The following is a 15,253-nucleotide window of genomic DNA, read 5'->3' as shown; positions in this document are numbered from 1 at the left end:
ATATTTATAAAATGAAAACCTCTATCAAAATACACTTTTCACTGGGATAAATAAATAAAACAGACAAATGGATCTACACAAAGTAAAAATTAACTTTGGTAAATTTCAGTGTAAGACAGTCCATAACAAGCTTATTTGCCCTTACTCCCCCAGAGCTCATCATCTTCCAAGTTAAGATTTTAAAAATATTTTAAAATTGAGATTATTATGTTGACATTTGTTTCTCATTCCACATCATCTTCAGCCAAGCTCTGAGCACTTACAGTTCTCTGACTAATTGTTGGGAGCTTAGTTAGAAGCCTCTGGAACACTGGTGGTGGAAGAGTTTGCTGCCACACTTGCAGTAACTGCTATGGCTGTCCACACACAGCAATTGCATTTGTCAAATGGTCCACACCCTTCTCATATTCACCTTGAGCTAGTAACTCTTCACCAAGCTGTATTTCTTCAAGGAAGAATTTCGGAACGGCTTCAGCATCTTTAAGGTCAGGTAACTTGGAAAGTCCAGCTCTCTTCTTGGCAAGCTTGTTTCTTACTTCGTTCTCGCAGCCTGTTCTTGAAGTTGGAGTCACTCCGTCTCCTGCGGTCGAAGTAAATGCAGTACCCAATGAAAAGGGCCCCGCACACGCCGGCAGAGATGGCGCTGTTCCGGCCTTCCACCTTCTCTCCAACGAGGGTTCTTTTCTTCCCGCAAAGAAGCCGTTGGCTCAGAACCCTCGGAGTGGACTCCCACTTTCATTTCTGATTTTAATAACTAGAATCTTTTTTTTTTCTTGGTCAGTCTAGCTAAAGGTTTGTCAGTCTTATTGATCTCTCAAAGAACCAACTTTTGGTTTCATTGACTTTCTCTATTTTTCCCTTCTCTATTAATCTTCTAGGTCCTTACCTTGCTGTGGGTCCTTTCCCCAGAAAACTGTCCATACATATCAGAGTCTGCATACACATTCAGTCTTCACAGACCCCTGAAACCCAAGGATCTCCATTTAAAAATTTTGGTGCTGAAGGGCTTAAAATTCCAGTGGTCCCTGAAAGATTAAACTGGGTAAAGAACGAGGCATAAGACAAGCAAAGGGACTAGCACCGACAACGCATCAGGCCTGAATCAGTGAGAGCCTCTTGAACTTTATTGTGGTAGGTTGGGTAGGGACCTGAGCATCTGCATTTCTCAAAAGCTCCCAGGGAGGCCAGGCTGTTTGTTCTGGTCATGCTTTGAGCAATGAGACTCTAAACAACCACACCCCCTCTAGCTCTGCTTCTCAGGTAAGTTCCCCTCTCCATAAAAGGCATCCCCAGGTAGGCAGGTGTCACCTTGACTCCTCCCTTCTCTTAACCCCATTTTCAGTTACCAAGACCTGAGATGCCATTTCCTAAACATCTCTGACTCCATTTGTCCATTTGTACCCCCCTCTTCAGTTTAGTTCACCAACGTCTCCTGCTTGGACCATTGTAGAGGTCCCCTCACCCCCAAGTGTGATCCCCAACCTCCACCTGTGGTGCAATTTCAAATGTAAGTTGTCTTAAACTTTTCTTTTTTCCAAAACAAAAACCAAATTTATTCAGTAGACATTTTAATTAAGAAATCCTATAAATTAGGACCACCACAATTTCAGACACTCCAGTGTGAAGTGTACGTCAATAGCTACATCAGGAGAATGAACAAGACATTGAATCTTTTTAAAAAATTAGTTTAGCTCCCTTAAAGTTTGGGGGTGGCACCTTATTTAAAGTGCCTTCAAGTTTCATATGGGTAAAGCCAGCGGTTTCTCCTCTTGGAGAGTCACATTTGAGAAAATGGTTTCGGTCACTCACAAAGAGCTGGTGGCAGGAGGAAACTGAGGGGACAGAACCCACGAAAGCTCAGGCCCAAAGCTCCATGGAGAGCCAGAACAGAGCAGAAAAACAGCCAGAGTCTCATCCATGCAGTGAAGACATGAGAAAGGGTGGAATACGAAAGGCCGGCCGGAAGGACAGAAGAGAGACTCAAGATTATTTATGCCTGTTTCTGAGAAAGCTCATGGAACAGGCAAGATTGGCCTCACAGGAAGAAGAGGAGTTCTGGATAGAAGGAAAGCACAGAAAAAAACAAATAACTCTTCTCACACAGCCCTCTCCACCTATGTGTCCTCTGGAGACTCCAAGAGGTAGCAAAGTGCAGACAGGTCTCTTCTTGGAGCAAGAGAAAGAAAAGACACAGGGGTGAGTTAGCTCTCCCAGGAAGCCCACAGTCTTTCACATAAGCATGTCTTAAACTTTTTTTTTTTTTTTTTTTTTTTTTTTTTTGCTGTACACGGGCCTCTCACTGCTGTGGCCTCTTCCGTTGCGGAGCACAGGCTCCGGATGCGCAGGTTCAGGGGCCATGGCTCACGGGCCCAGCTGCTTCGCAGCATGTGGGATCCTCCCGGACTGGGGCACGAACCTGCATCCCCTGCATCGGCAGGCGGACTGTCAACCACTGTGCCACCAGGGAAGCCCATGTCTTAAACTTTTAATGTGACTTACAAGAGGCTGTGTGATCCTACCCCTGGTCATATCTCTAGCCTTGTTTCTTTGTATCTTACTCATGCAGTTCCCCCCTCTGGGCCTTTGCCTATCCTGTTCTCCCTACTCAGAATACTCTTATCCATCTTTCACCCAACTCCCACTTCTGCTCCTGACCTGGCTTGCCTATTCCCTCCCTCCTTTCACCCCAATCTAGGTTGGGAACCTGCCTGGCCAATCCTGTCTGAATTAGGGCTGTTGTGATGATATCCAAAGCCCCTGAAGCTCCTTTAAGCAAAACAAGGACCTGATTATAAGGAGAGAAAGGAGGTGGGTATTTTTTGGACTCCACAGCGGGAACCCTGGTCCTTTCTTCCCTTTCTCCTTTGGGACTCTCAGCCCAGTGCCCTCTGACTGTTTACTTCATAGCTCTTGCATCTTTGAAACTTGACTCTAAGTTTTGGGGCCATAAAATCCAATTGTAATTAGGTATTCTTCCTGGGCCAATCAGCTACTGCTATGGAACTGACACATAATACAAACATACTCTATAAGCCTCTCTCCTGAGTGGGTGGGCAGTTTTGGAAAGGGGAGTAACACACCAAAGGTGTCTCCTGCAACCCTTAGGGTATTTACCCTGTGTTTCCCTTTTGCAGTGGTGTAACTGCCTTCTATTGGTCTGCCTCCCCCAGTGGGCACAAGCTCTTAGGACAGAGGTCGAGTTGTATAACTCTGTCTACAGGGCCGAAACAGAATGGCCCAATAAGTATTCGTGGAATGAAGTGCCAAGAAAGCCCAAAGAAAGGACTGGCCTTCAGGTTCATGGAGGCATCACAGAAGAGGTGACGTTTGGTCCAGGCCTTAAGCAGAGTAAGTTTACTAACTGGGAGTAGAGGTTGAGCAAGAGGGAATGGTGGCCCTGAGGCCTGAATTGGTCCAACCACACGTTACTGAGCACCAGTGATGACCAATACATTGAGTGATGCTATGGGAATAGAGTTAGGCCTAGAAATGAGTAAGAAGTAGCTGAAGGGGAGATTAGACTCCTGGAGTGTCGAACCAAATGTTACCTCCTTTGAACCTCTGCTGATAAGCTGATTCTCACAGGAGTTAAGAGTGTACTATAGGGCTTCCCTGGTGGTGCAGTGGTTAAGAACCCATCTGCCAATGCAGGGGACATGGGTTCAAACCCTGGTCTAGGAACATCCCACATACCGCGGAGCAACTAGGCCCGTGCACCACAACTACTGAGCCTGCGTGCCACAACTACTGAAGCCCACACGCCTAGATCCTGTGCTCCGCAACAAGAGAAGCCACCACAATGAGAAGCCTGCGCACCACAATGAAGAGAGCGCTACCCCACTTGCTGCAACTAGAGAAAGCCCGTGCGCAGCAACAAAGACCCAATGCAGCCAAAAATTAATTAATTTATTAATTTTTAAAAAATATATGGTACTTAAAAAAAAAGACTGTATTATAATTATGTTTGTGTGTCTGTATCCTCCAGGAGCCTCAGGGCCTGTGTGCTTTTCATCTTTCTATAACAAATCCCCAGGGTTTTGTTTTGTTTTGTTTTAATTGAAACTGAATCCCCTCATGGCAAATGGGGGCTGTGGACAACTCTTAATATTCTGTTCAATACATGTTCATGGAACCCACTCCTGTACCAGACTTTGAGGCTACTGAGATGGACCAATCTGGTCCCATCTGGAAGAGTCAAACACAATTCCAATAAGCATGCGGTAGGTGCTATCACCAAGATAATTGCAAAAGTGCAGCTGAGTCTGGGGAATCCCAGCCAATCTCATATAGAAGTAAGAGCTTATAATTCCTCTAGAAGGAGATGGTGGAATTGACTTAAAACAGCAAAGATGTTAGCCAAAATTTCTCTGAAGTAAATAAACCTGCACATACGTTTAGCACTTTGAAAGGTTGTTTATAGCCATTTTTCTCATTTCTTTCTCACCATTGCAAGCATGTTATTCCCATTTTACAGATGAAGACCCCATCTCAGGGAGGTTAAGTGATTTGTCTGAGGTCATACAGAATGTGAGAGGAGCTGCCTCTGCCTCCCTACCACCAACCCTAAGGAAGAACCCCTCACTGCTTAGAGGAAGTTTCAACCCCTCCCAGATACTTCCAAGGTCTCTACAGACCTCGGAGTCTGTAAGTGGGGACCATTCTTTCCACCCTATTCAGAAAAATGTGTATTGATCACCTACTACTTGGAAGGCATCATCCCTACTCCCTTGTTGGAAACTACTCTCAGAAAAGCACCAGCATAACAGTCATTTACCTATGTATTAGTAAACACTTTGTCTTCTCACTGTGCAACGTGAGTATATACATATATCTATATATATATATATTCTTAGATCTGTGAATATATATATTCTTAGATCTGTGTTCAAATTCTAACTCCATCAGTTACCAGCTATGAGATCTCATGTAACTCAACCTCTTGGAGCTTTAGTTTCTTTTATTTATTTATTTTTTAAAATCTTTTTTTAAAATTATTAATTTATTAATTTATTTATTTATGGCTGTGTTGGGTCTTAATTGCTGCATGCCGGCTTTCTCTAGTTCTGGAGAGCAGGAGCTACTCTTTGTTGCAGTGTGCGGGCTTTTGTTTTTTTTAAATTTATTCATTATTTTTGCTTCGTTGCTGTGCACGGGCTTTCTCTAGTTGTGGCAAGTGGGGGCTAACTCTTCCTTGCGGTGCGCGGGCTTCTCATTGTGATGGCTTCTCTTGTTGCAGAGCATGGGCTCTAGGCATGCAGGCTTCAGTAGTTGTGGCACGTGGGCTCAGTAGTTGTGGTGCACGGGCTTAGTTGCTCTGAGGCGTGTGGGATCTTCCCTTCCCTGGGCCTGAACCTGTGTCCCCTGCATTGGCAGATGGATTCTTAACCGCTGCACCACCAGGGAAGTCCCAGTGTGCAGGCTTCTCATTGCGGTAGCTTCTCTCGTTGCAGAGCATGGGCTCTAGGCACGTGGGCTTCAGTAGTTGTGGCTAGCAGGCTCTAGAGTGCAGGCTCAGTAGTTGTGGTGCACGGGCTTAGTTGCTCCGCGGCATGTGGGATCTTCCCGGACCAGGGATCGAACCCATGTCCCCTGAATTGGCAAGCGAATTCTTAACCACTGTGACACCAGAGAAGTCCCTAGTTTCTTTTAAATTGAGGTAAAATTCATGTAACAAAAAATTAACCATTTTAAGTGAACTACTAAAAAAGAATGTATATATATATATATATATATATACATATATGTGTAACTGAATCACTTTGCTGTACAGCAGAAATTAACACAACATTGTAGTCAACTATATTTCAATAAAATAAATAAACAACACAGTGGCATTTAGTACATTCACAATGTTATGAAATCACATATCTAATTTCAAAACATTTTCATCACCCCAAAATGAAACCTCATACCCATTAAGTACTTATTCTCCATTGTTCTCCCCCCTACCTCTTTTAGCTCCTGGCAACCACCAATCTGCTCTCTGTCTCTATGGATTTGCCTGTTCTGAATATTTCATATAAATGGAATCATACAATATGTGACCTTTTGTTTCTGGCTTCTTTCACTTAGCATATTGTTTTCAATATGTTGTAGTATGTATCAGTATTTCTTTCCTTTGTATGGGTAAATACCATTTCACTGTACGGATATAAGACATTTTGTTTATCCATTCATCTGTTGATGAACACTTGGGTTTTTTCCACCTTTTGGCTATTGTGAATAATGCTACAATGAACACTGGCATACAAGTATCTGTTTGAGTCCATAGTTTCAATTATTTGGGGTATATACCTAGAAGTGAAATTTCTGGATCATTTTATAAGAAACCATTAGTTTTCTACTGTGGCTGTGCCATTTTACGTTCCCGTCAGCAACACACAAGGTTTCCAATTTCCCCATATCCTCACTAACACTAGTAACTTTCTGGGTTCTTTTTTACATTATTATTTTATAATAGCTGTCCTAATGGGTATGAAGTGGTGTATCATTGTGGTGTTTTGTTTCTTTAATGATGCTTTATTTTTTTATTTATTATTATTTTAAAATACATTTATTTATTTATTTATTTATTTTTGGCTGTGTTGGGTCGTCGTTTCTGTGCGAGGGCTTTCTCCAGTTGCGGCGAGCAGGGGCCACTCTTCATCGCGGTGTGCGGGCCTCTCACTGTCATGGCCTCTCCCGTTGCAGAGCACAGGCTCCAAACGCGCAGGCTCAGTAGTTGTGGCTCACGGGCTTAGTTGCTCCACGGCATGTGGGATCTTCCCAGACCAGGGCTCGAACCCGTGTCCCCTGGATTGGCAGGCAGATTCTTAACCACTGCGCCACCAGGGAAGCCCATCATTGTGGTTTTGATTTGCATTTTCCAAATGATTAGTGATATTAAGCACCTTTTTATGTGCTTATTGACCATTTGTATATCTCCTTGGTATATCTTCTTCAAGTTCTTTGCCCATTTTTGAAGTTGCTTGCTTGTTTTTGTTGTTGTTGAATTGTAGGAGTTCTTTATATATTCTGGATATCAATTCCTTATCAGATACCTGATTTGCAAATATTACTTCCATTCCATGGGTTGCCTTTTCACTTTGTTGATAGTGGCTTTTGATGCACAGTGGTGTTTCATGAAGTCCAATTTGTCTATTTTTTCTTTTGTTATCTGTGCCTTTGGTGTCAAATCCAAGAAATCATTGCCAAATCCAACATCATGAAGTTTTCCCCTTTGTTTTCTTCTAAGAGTTTTACAGTTTTAGATTTTACATTAGGTCTTTGATCCACTTTGAGTTAATTTTTGTATATAGTGTAAGGAAAGGGCCTAATTTCATTCTTTTGTATGTGGATATCCAGTTTTCCCAGCATCATTTGTTGAAAAGACTGTCCTTTCCCCCACTGAATGATCTTGGCATCCTTGTCAAAAATCATTTGACTAGGGCTTCCCTGGGGGCACAGTGGTTAAGAATCTGCCTGCCAATGCAGGGGATATGGGTTCAAGCCCTGGTCCAGGAAGATCCCACATGCCACAGAGCAACAAAGCCCATGTGCCACAAGTACTGAGCCTGCACTCTAGAGCCCGTGAGCCACAACTACTGAAGCCCACGAGCCTAGAGCCCATGCTCCACAACAAGAGAAGCCACTGCAATGAGAAGCCTGCACACAGCAACGAACAGTAGCCCCCACTCACCACAACTAGAGAAAGCCCACACACAGCAACAAAGACCCAACTCAGCCCTAAATAAATAAATAAATAAATAAATTTATTTATTTATTAAAGAAAATCATTTGACTATATGTGAGGGTTTATTTCTGGACTCTATTCTATTCCATGACTGTCTTTATGCCAGTACCATACTGTTTTGATTACTGTAGTTTTGTGTAGTAAGATTTGAAATCAGCTTTTTTTTTTTCAAGATAGTTTTGGCTATATGGGGTCCCTTGAGACTCCATACAAACTTTATGATGGATTTTTATATTTCTGAAAAAATGTTGGGATTTGATAGGGACCGCATTAAATTTGTATATTGCTTCGGGTAGTACTAAAAATCTATGAGCACGGAATGTCTTTCCATTTATTTGTATCTTTAATTTCTTTTAGCAACATTTTAGAGGGGTTTTTTTTTGTGTGTACTAGTCTTTTCTCTCTTTAAGTTTATTACCAAGTATTTTATTCTTTTTGATGCTAGTGTAAATGGAATTGTTTTCTTAATTTCTTTTCATATTGTTCAGTGTTAGTGTATGAATACATAACTGATTTTTGTGTGTGGGTTTTGTATCCTGCAACTTTGCTGAATTCATTTATTAGTTATCACTTTTTTTTTTGGTGTGGACTCTTTAGAGTTTTCTACCTATATGATCATGTCATCTATGAACAGAAATAATTTTACTTCTTTTTCAGTTTGGATGTCTTTCTTTTTCTTGGAGAGAATGGAATTATTCTCTGTAGAAATTTTAAAAAGCATCTGTTTCTATGACATCTGTCTATTGACTTGGCAAATGTACATGGTCATTTATCAGGTACTAAAGTAAATCTGTGCTGCTTCCCTAGAAGTTGATCAGCAGTATCCTTCACACACTCCCAGGACCAGCCCTGAAATTGATCCCTTCAAGACCATGAAATTTGGGAGCAGAGCTACAGGCTACTTTCCACTCTCCAGAGCAGTCACCTGGTGGTTCTTACCCCACCTTATGCTGCTCCTGAGCTCTGGTCCTTCTGCCTAGAATTGTCCTTCCCTGAGTCTTCACATGCTTCTCTCTAGCATTCTTGGCATTCAGATTTCAGCTTACAGGTCACCTCATCAGGGTGGTCTTACCCAATTCTTTCCTCTCCCGACAGCCTCTCTCCCATACAGGTCTCTGGTTTTATGTTCTTTTCAGCACTTATTAGAATTTGAAATTATTTTTTACTATTTGTCTCCCCTATTTATAAGGTAAGCTACTTTAGGGCAGAGACCTGTAATCTCTGGTTCAGTGCTAGATTAGCATCTGAAATACAGTTCGGGGACAACAAATGTCTGAATGAACATCCAGATGGGACAGGTCTTTATTAGTTTCACTTTACAGACCAGAGTACTCCAAGCTCAACTTTGAGTATAGTTCTTCACTGCAGTGCATGGTTATAAGAGTGTCCTGTACTCAAACCCCACCCCTTATGTCCCAGCTTCAGTTTTTCCATCTTTGTAGTGGGGTGATACTTATACATGCCTCATTATGTCGATGTGAGGATCAAATGCGTTAATAGCTCTAAAATGCTTACATTTATGCCTGGTACGTCTTATTAGTATTCCCCAGCACCCAGCCCAGTGCCTGTTACAAGGTAAGTACCCAATAGGTAATTGCTGAATGGGGAATTTTATGATGCAGCAGTTTTGCCAGGTCTTCAATAGATGTTGGGGTGGATTTTTTTAAGCCTCCCCGAGATTATAATCTAGTATAAGAGAAGCTGTGTACAAGGTGAAAGTTAAAAAAACATCCCAAGGATAGGATGACTGGGCTTCCCTGGTGGTGCAGTGGTTACGAATCTGCCTGCCAATGCAGGGGACACAGGTTCGAGCCCTGGTCCGGGAAGATCCCACATGCCGTGGAGCAACTAAACCCATGCACCACAACTACTGAGCCTGTGCTCTGGAGCCTGCAAGTCACAACTACTGAGTGTGTGCACTACAACTACTGAAGCCCACACGGCTAGAGCCTGTGCTCCACAACAAGAGAAGCCACTACAATGAGAAGCCCGTGCACTTCAAGGAAGAGTAGCCCCCGCTCGTCACAACTAGAGAAAGCCTGCACGCAGCAACAAAGATGCAACGCAGCAAAAAAAAAAAAAAAAAAAAAAAAGAATAGGATGGCTGTCAAAGAAAGAAAAACAACTATCTGTCACCTTGGAACCTGGTTCAGAGTGATTATGTTTTTTGGCATCCAGAAGTGGGAGTGGGTTGGAAATGTGGCTGGTGGAAGAAGGACTGGGCTGGTTTTCATGGAATGAAGAGGAGGTTAAACAGGTGAAAGGAAGAGGGTGTTTTTCCAGGTGTGGGTTCACAGTGATGAAGAAGGCCTAGCTATAGTTTCTGATTAACAAGTCACTGGTGAGTCTTCTCTAATCCCAGCAGGAAGACCCCAGATTTTTAAACCACACTTGAAGGCAGAGCCATCAATAGGCAGCTATGCCTGTAAATCACTCTGAGGATTCCTCCCTAATATAACCCACTTTCCTACTGGTGAATTGGGGGGTAGCATGATCCCCAAAGGTGGTTGTGAGGGCATAACATCATTCAAGTTGTCAGGGAAGCTCCCAGAGGGCAAGGAAGCAGTGATGTCACAGAAGGGCAACGGCATCTTGGGAGGCTTCCATCATCAGGGGAGCAAGCCCCTGGCCCTTGTTGCTCAACCTCAGTGACAGAGGAGGCAGGTAAGTGTGGGTGTCTCTGAGAGTTGTATATTGGGTCTTTTGGGAGAGGGGAGGGAGATAATAAGACTGCTCTCTCAAGTTTCTGCCCAGCTTCACTGGTCTCTTTTTCCTCACTTTGGTCATCTTTAGGGCTCTTACCTGAACCTACTTCGACACTTGAGACCAAATCTGCTTTATGTGTCACACAGGTAGTCCAAGCGAAGAGGCCAACTGGTGAAAATGTGGAGCAGGGAGGGGTCGGACCTCAGGTGATCTCAGGATTCTGAGAAAAGCGAACCAGCTTTTGAGGCATCCTTTGTCCTTTAAGATCATAGGATGAAGCTCCCTTACTTGAGGGAGCAGAGAGCCTCCAGAGGTTTTGAGCATGCTGCTTTCTATCTATGAGCCTGCTGTTTCCAGATGGTTACTGAAATGTCTTTAGCCAGCTGAGCCCTTTCCTTACTTCCAGAGGATAATCTAAATGGAACTCCATGTGTGTACATGTGTGACACAGTGACAAAATTTAATTTAGGTTCAAGTGACTGATATCAGAGCTTTTCTGGAAAGTCTCTTCAGACAAGGGAGAAGGGTATCAAGGTAAAATTTCCTGAGTCTCAAAAGCCAAGGGGCTAAGTGAGAATGGAAAATCTGAGGACATGTGAAAGCTGTGATACTTTTGGAGCACCTTCTGCAGATCTAAATTCCCATGGATAGTTTGGGAATGCACACTTGTATTTTTATAACTTAATTTGTTCCAAAAATTAACTGAGATCTAGAGGTGTGAAGGCCCAGAAGAAAAAGGAAGTGGGAAGGAGAAAGGATTTTTTAAATTAATTAATTAACTTATTTTTGGCTGCATTGGGTCTTCTTTGCTGCCCGCGGGCTTTCTCTAGTTGCGTGGAGCAGGGTAGCGCTACTCTTTGTTGCGGGGCGCGGGCTTTTCATTGCCATAGCTTCTCTTGTTGAGGAGCACGGGCTCTAGGCACGTGGGCTTCAGTAGTTGTGGCACGCTGGCTCAGTAGTTGTGGCTCGTGGGGTATAGAGTGCAGCCTCAGTAGTTGTGGCCCACAGGCTTAGTTGCTCCGAGGCATGTGGGATCTTCCCGAAACAGGGATCAAACCCGTGTTCCCTGCATTGGCAGGCGGATTCCTTTCTTTTTTTTTTTCTTTTTCTTTTTTTTTTTTTTTTTTTTTTTTTGTGGTACGCGGGCCTCTCACTGTTGTGGCCTCTCCCATTGCGGAGCGCAGGCTCCGGACGCACAGGCTCAGCGGCCATGGCTCACGGGCCCAGCCGCTCCGCGGCATGTGGGATCTTCCTGGACCGGGGCACAAACCCGTGTCCCCCGCATTGGCAGGCGGATTCTCAACCACTGCGCCACCAGGGAAGCCCCGGATTCTTAACTACTGCACCACCAGGGAAGTCCGAGAAACGATTTTTTTATCCTCTTGATTTTATGATGAAAACAGAACCCACTTTCAGAATTTTTTCATCATCTCGTCAATGTTAACTTCTTGGGATAAAGAGGAGGAGGAAGGGGACCTGGGGCTGTAGTGAAGAAAGCTGACACAGTTCACTCTTCTCGTTAACTGGAGCCCACATGGCAGTAATTCCCAACTTGAGGGAGGAGAACCTGCGTCCTTTCCTTAACTTCCCCCTGAGCGTCAGTGATCAGGAAAGCCCTTTCTTGTCCCCACTTTTTTTTCCAGCTTCAGTTAACAGGAAACCGGACGGGAGGGGGGAAAACCTAGAGTTACATGGTGCGCATCAATTTCAGGGGTCCTTGAGAGCTGCGCCTAACCTCTGTAGGAGGCGATAGCAGTAGTAGCAATCATCATTGGCAGCATCAGCAATGACCGATCCCCAATGTTGAGCCCCATATCTCCGCGCCAGGCATTTGCATCATCTCATCCAATCCTAACAAGACTCCAGGTTATCCCCAAGCGAGGAATGAGGAGGAACCGAGGCTCAATTGAAGCACAGACTGGTCAACGTCCCTCTCTTGTGGCTTGCGGGGTGCAAACCCATTCTGTCGGACCCACCACTAAAACCATTCCCAGGTTTCCGGCCTGAGATTTCCGTGCCTCATTCACGCCTGAAAAAAAGTTACCTGTAGCATAGACAGCTCTGTAGAGGGAGGAATCGCTGTCCACCCGGCGCGGGGCAACAGCGGCCTCCGCTAGGCTCTCAGCGGAACTTTCCTGTCGGCGGCGCGTGTTCCCGTCCGGGCGGCCGGGTGCGCGGGCCGAGAGGGGGACGCTTTCTGGCGCGGACCGCCAGCGGAGGCTGCGAGCGCCGCCGCAGGAGAAGACCGACGCTCAGCCGGAGCCAGCCCGCGGCGCCCGGGCCTGGCCGGCTGCTTCCCTTCACCTCAGCCGCCGCTGCCGCAGGCACTGCCAAGGCGGGCGCAGAAGAACGCTCGGCCTCTCGGCCCTGCCCGGCCCGGCGCGGCCCGGAGCCGCGGCGCGGTAGGTGAGTGCGGGTGCCGGCCCCCGGCTCCCTGCTTGGGCCGCCGGGACCCGCAACAATGGGGGCGGAGTGGAGACGCGGCCCGGGCCCCTGGCGCTCAGCGGCCTGGGTCAGCAAGCGGGTCCCGGCGGCCCAGGCCTTGGGGCGCTGGATCCGACCTAGGGAACTCCAGTGGCCGGAGGCTTGGCGGGGGTCTTCGCCTCCACCCGGGGCCGTGTTGGCTTGGTATTTAGAATTTTTGTAGCCGGGAAAGGGAGTTATAGGGGCACGGAGACTTAACTCTAGAGGCGTGCGCTCTTAGCGCCTGATGCAGACGCCCTGGAGACTGGCCATAGCGGGTGGATTGGGGGGAGGGTGCGTTTGGAATTCTAGGGGCCTCAGTGTGCCTAGTCCCTAAGGCGAATCGAGATGCGTCTCTCCCTGCCCTCCTCCCCACCCCCTCCGCGCCCCCAGGTCCGTGAACTTGGCAGACCGGGATCTGACTGGGGAGAAAGGGTATTGAGTATTTAGCTTCTCTGAGGAAATCGGTGATTAGTTCCTGGAAAGGCAGGAGCTCAGCTGGGCAAGGGGAGTTGAGCAAAAGGCTGGATTCTCCAGGGCCGGCATTCTGGAGTTGAGTGGTTCTCAGGTAGGGAACTTGTCGCAAGAATGTCTCAGTGAGTAGTGTTGGCTACATTGGAGTTAGGGTGAAGCCGGAGTTGTGAATTGCAGAGTATAGAGGAGGGTTGGTAGGCTGCTGAAGTTGGAGAATTAGCTTTTTGTGGGCCATGGTGGTAGCAGCCTGTGAGATGAACAAGGGGCCTTTGCAGAGTGGGCTTCCTGATTGAGAAAGACCTCTTACTGAGGGGGAGGGGTGACTCAGATCTTAGAATTCCTGTCCCTTGCTAGTGGATATGGCTGACTGTGTTGGTGGTTGGGCACTGAGATAGATGGTGCTGGAAGGAGCGTTTGGGGGCTGAATTGAGTTTGTTCCTGAATAGAAGACAGTGTGGACCATTCCTTCTTACTCCAAGTCACAGAATGGTAGCTGTCATTGACAGTGTTTTAAGTAAAGAATTTCTTTGTGGTATTTGGATCCAAAGCTTTCCTCTGTTCATTATTTTTCTCCTTTGTTTTTGAATTGTGACTCATACTTTATTTTCAGCACTATGGCTGTTGTTTATGATGATAGACAAACTTAGACAGTATAATATATATAAATTCTAGGGATTTCCAGCCCAATTCTAAATCTAAATTAAGAGCCTCTTTTCACTAATTTGTGTGTCATTGTTTAATGTATGCAGCTCTAGAGAGGGATGTAAAAACTCTAACAGTTTATGTTGTTAAAAGTTCTTTATATTCCTAAACTTCATTTTCTCCTACTACCGTGAAGTCATTACATTAAATCTGTTAAATCTTAGTGACCGTCATTTTAACTCTCCCAGGACATTATCTTCGCTAGAAGTGTTGTCTGTCTGGTCTGTACACTGTGTCTCATCTGTATCATTGAAAGGCGATGTGCAAACTCCAAATAGCTGAGGCCTGCATCTGTGCACCAGAGCTCTCTCTATGTAGTATTCAGGCAAAAGTTGGTGTGTTGTCTGTAGATGAGATATCAAATCTCATATTAAAAAAAGTGTCAGAATCATTGCACTTTCAGAGTTTGTTTAGAGTGTTAGGAGTTGTATTGCCTCGTTGGAGTATGTTAGAGTATAAATTTTCAGGTGAGATGTGAGGTAATTCTGACTATTTGTAGTTGTACTGATGGTTCTGGGGATTGTTTTTCCCCTTAATCTTTAAAAAAATCATATATTTCCCTTGCACTGTATTATTTCTGTCTGTCTCTTTCTCTCTTTTACGTTTTCTATCTTAAGTAACTCATTCTTTCATAAACCAATATCTATTGAATTATGCCAGGCACTGTGTTGGACACCTCTACAATGGTGATATTTTTCATGTTTTAATAGTAATAGTTCATATTTCAGAAGTGGCTATAGGTCTATGAAGGAAGAAGTGATTCAGGCATATCAAGCTTTTAATCAGTAAGACCATTGAATAACGTTTTTAAAAAGTATTGATTTTGACTAGTGACAATTGATTATCCTCATATATTTCCATGGGAAAAGTTCACAATGGTATGGGATTGTTTTTGCATTGTTTTATTTACATACACCTGTTAACTTTAAGTATACCTGTAGACAAACGACAAGGTAAACATTTTGTTGCTGTGTGTGTCTTGATGAGCTATGATTTACAAATACTGTATATGTGCTTAGGTTCCCCAGGAAGCCATCACACTTTCCTTCCCACTGTGGTTTTGGGAGCATGAAGGTGTTGCTTTCTCCCTTTGTCTGGTTCACTGTATGTAGGCTGGGAGTGTCTGCTGATGCCTTGGAGTGCTGTCTCCTAGAACAGGAGGAATAAGATTGAGGT

At 44.8% G+C, this 15,253-nt stretch overlaps 1 protein-coding gene and 1 pseudogene across 4 annotated transcripts in view; one reads left to right on the top strand and one right to left on the bottom strand.

Annotated features, from left to right (window-relative positions):
* Positions 1-224: 224 nt before the first annotated feature.
* On the bottom strand, positions 225-12,252 carry LOC131764107 (mitochondrial import receptor subunit TOM20 homolog; annotated as a pseudogene).
* Positions 12,253-12,654: 402 nt separating this feature from the next.
* Positions 12,655-15,253, top strand: part of RAD54L2 (RAD54 like 2) — a 97,717-nt gene continuing 95,118 nt past the window's right edge. For 2 of the 4 annotated variants that reach the window (XM_059075256.2, XM_067044043.1), the window contains exon 1: positions 12,655-12,844. The gene's annotated coding sequence lies outside the window, so the exon portion shown is untranslated. The remainder of the gene's footprint in view (positions 12,845-15,253) is intronic. The other 2 variants (XM_067044046.1, XM_067044044.1) reach the window with 2 other exon arrangements.

Source organism: Kogia breviceps, chromosome 10, assembly GCF_026419965.1.
Source record: "Kogia breviceps isolate mKogBre1 chromosome 10, mKogBre1 haplotype 1, whole genome shotgun sequence".
In the NCBI taxonomy this organism is placed as follows: Eukaryota; Metazoa; Chordata; class Mammalia; order Artiodactyla; family Physeteridae; genus Kogia; species Kogia breviceps.
Note: the sequence above shows the minus strand (reverse complement) of the source record. Positions and strands in the feature narration are given on the sequence as shown.